Source organism: Dendrobates tinctorius, unplaced genomic scaffold (genome assembly GCF_039654945.1).
Source record: "Dendrobates tinctorius isolate UK_male_01 unplaced genomic scaffold, ASM3965494v1 ptg000250l, whole genome shotgun sequence".
Taxonomy (NCBI): domain Eukaryota; kingdom Metazoa; phylum Chordata; class Amphibia; order Anura; family Dendrobatidae; genus Dendrobates; species Dendrobates tinctorius.
Genome location: NW_027361917.1, coordinates 52,590,534 through 52,594,083, shown reverse-complemented (window position 1 = coordinate 52,594,083; position 3,550 = coordinate 52,590,534). Strand labels below are relative to the sequence as shown.

At 49.0% G+C, this 3,550-nt stretch overlaps 1 pseudogene; it reads right to left on the bottom strand.

Annotated features, from left to right (window-relative positions):
- Positions 1–1,633: 1,633 nt before the first annotated feature.
- On the bottom strand, positions 1,634–2,308 carry LOC141063391 (uncharacterized; annotated as a pseudogene).
- Between the last annotated feature and the right edge of the window lie 1,242 nt (positions 2,309–3,550).

The window sequence follows — 3,550 nt, the reverse complement described above, 5'->3', positions numbered from 1 at the left end:
TCATAACCGCAACAACGGTGGTAGGCGGCCATGGAAAGAAAGGTCGCATGAAAAGGAACACTTGGAAAATGGGTTGACTAAAAAGGGTCTGGTGACACAGACAAATGGTGACTCAAGGGCTGAAGCCCAAGGCCGACATACTGACCCCTGGGGGCGGGGGTGGCCTAACAAAGATGTGATGATGAATGATGCCAAAAACTGACCGAGACTGTCCTCTCGACTTGTAGGGCAAGGTGACATGAGTGCCCTGTCTCGAGGCCCTCGGTTTAGGACCAGTGTTCAACCCTACAGGTTTGAACAGAGGGGGAATATGTGGTATGACTGGTGGTCGCGTGGTTAATGGGAGGTATATGTCACAGGGATGGATGCTCCCTGCGGTGCAACCCAGAGTATTTTGTCTTTAGTGCACGTGAGCACTAGTATGTCATTTAGTGCACCTGAGTTCGGGTTGTGGGTAGCTATGAGAGATGGGAGGGTCTGGCTACCCATATTGCCTCACCTCTGGGTGAGGGTGCTGACTGTATCCCTGTTTTCCTTCAGGACCTGCAGTGAGGTCATGACTATGTGACCAGCCCATGTGATCCATACTTCACCTGTGGGTGTGGTTACAGCCCACTTAATGGAGGCTGTGGTTTGGCAAATGGGCTGTGACTTGGGAGGTAGAAGGCCTCTTGTGTGTATGGCTTACGATGGAGCCTCTGGGCTGGCCATTGCCCTGGCCTGTGTGCTCACAGGGCCTGAGGGAACAAAGCCCAGCTAAGGACTGTTTGTATTGCTTTTGGCTGCTGCGAAGGCTGGAAGCCTTGTTTTGTTGCTTTGAGGTTTATGGAGCAAATAAACCCACAAGGACTCTTTTAAAGAAGCACGCCTCCTGTTTTCCCTCCTGCTGCAGCTGAGTGAGTACAAATCCTTACAATATATATAATATATATATACAATAGAAACTAGTTACTACAAAAGAAACATAAAAAGCCAGATTAATGTTTGCAAATGCACACAAGAACAAAGACCTTAATTTTTGGAGACGTGTCCTGTGGTCTGATGAAACTAAAATTGAACTTTTTGGTCATAATGACCATAGATACGTTTGGAGGAAAAAAGTAGAAGCTTGGAAGCATAAGAACACCATCCCAACTGAGAAAGACGTGGGTGGCAGCATCATGTTGTGGGGTCGTTTTGCTGCAGGAGAGACTGGTGCACTTCACAAAATAGATGGTATCATGAGAAAAGAAGATTATATGGCAATACTGAAGCAACATCTCAAGACATCAGCCAGGAAATTAGAGCTTCTTTATTCAGGAACAAACAGGAACAATATATGATAAGCTTAAAAGATCAGGTATAAATCATTTGTGTGTCTCTATCTGTGCAGCATCTACAGCAGGCTGCTTCTCTCATACACAGACACAGACAAACAGGAAATACAGTCACATGCTCTCCTTGTGTGAGCCTCTGGGAGTTTTTTTTGTTCTAACTTTATAAACAGCATACAAATCTAGCAAGTAAACACTCATAGACAGGAATGGAGTTGTTACACCAAAAATATTCCAACACCCCCACTCACCAACTACTTATCCTGTTAGTCCCATTGCTGTTCTGAAGTCCACAAACTTGGCTCTTGATAATGACTTTGTCATACCATCAGCAATGATCTTGTCAGACTCGCAATAAACAAACTCGAGTATACCATGTTCCACTGAGTCACATAAGTGGTGATGTTTTGCATCAATGTGCTTAGTCCTTGCACTAATCTTCTCACTGCTGGCAAGTTTAATGCATCCTTGGTTGTACTCATAGATAACTGTTGGTTGAGATAATGGCTTGCTGAAATCTTATAAAAGTTGTTTCAACCAAATTACTAAGCAGCAGACATATATTTTTCTTCTGTAGAAGATAATGTGACTGACACTTGTTTTCTGCTGGACCAAGAAATTGAATTTTCTCCTAACTTGAACAAGTAACCAATTGTTGATTTCTGATCACTTATATCTCCAGGCCAATCTGCATCCACATAACCTCTGAGAGTGAGATCTCCTGATGCACATATCTTAAGATTTAGCCTTTGAGTTTCTTTAAGATATTAGAGAATTCTCTTAATTGCATTCCAGTCTCTTTGGCGTGGCTTGCTTACGCGTCGGCAGAGAATTCGAACTGTGGCAGTGATATCTGGACGAGTTGTGGTTTCTATGTACAGAAGCGCCCCCACTGCTTGTCTGTAACTGTCATTGCTAGGTAGCAGATCTTCTTCTCCTTCCAACTTTAAGTAGGATGGATCCATTGGTGTTGATGCACCTTTGGCTTCTGACATTCCAAACTGGTTTAGGATTGTGGAAATTTTAGAACTTCGTTGAGAAGAGAATTTCCATCTTCCTCTCTCTGGATTTGGATTCCAAAATAATATGTCACAATTCCAAGGTCCTTAGAGTGTGTGCACACGCTGCGGATTGTCCTGCGGATTTTTCCGCGCGGATTTGTCAAAAACTGCAGGTAAATCCGCAGGTCAAAAGACCTATGGTTTATCTCAGGCCCGGATTGGCAATATAACCAACCGGGCATTTTCCCGCTGGGCCGCTGTCACGTGGGCCGCTGTCACGTGGGCCGCGGGCGGCAGCGCCCGATCATCTGGCCGCTTGCCAGCTGCTGCGGCCACTGTTGCTCCTGCCGCCGGCCCTCTGCAGCACGGCGGTGATAGTTTCCAAGTTCCTCCCGCACTGCAGGGAGATAAGCCGCCACGCCCCCCGCTCGCACCCCATCCTCGCCGTAGCATGAGACCCCCCTCCCCCCCGCAGCCACTCACAGCGTCGCACTCGCTTGCCTGCTCGCTCTGTTCGCAGGACCTGTGATGAGGTCCCAGGAGGGGATGAGTCAGGTTGGGTCACATGATCAGGAGCCTTTGTCCAGACCCCCGATCATGTCACCCCTGACTCCGCCCCTCCTGTGACCTCATCACAGGTCCTGTGCGCTCAGCCTTGCCTCTACCGTCTGCAAGACTCTGCTTTGCTGTTGTCATGGTGCTGGTTGAGGTTAGTATGTGTGGGGTCAGGATTTACAGTGTGGATGTAGCAGAGCTGTGTGTGTATGAGGTGTACGGAGCGGAGCAGTGTGTACGAGGTGTACGGAGCGGAGCCGTATGTGTACGAGGTGTACGGAGCGGAGCCGTGTGTGTACGAGGTGTATGGAGTGGAGCCGTGTGTGTACGAGGTGTACGGAGCGGAGCCGTGTGTGTACGAGGTGTACGGAGCGGAGCCGTGTGTGTACGGGGTGTACGGAGCGGAGACGTGTGTGTACGGGGTGTAAGGAGTGGAGCCACGTGTGTAGGTGTACGGAGCGGAGCTGTGTGTGTATGAGGTGTACGGAGCGGAGCCGTGTGTGTACGAGGTGTACTGAGCGGAGCCATGTGTGTACGAGGTGTACGGAGCGGAGCTGTGTGTGTACGAGGTGTACGGAGCGGAGCCCTGTGTGTACGAGGTGTACGGAGAGGAGCCGTGTGTACGAGGTGTACGGAGCGGAGCCGTGTGTACGAGGTGTACGGAGAGGAGCCGCATGTATA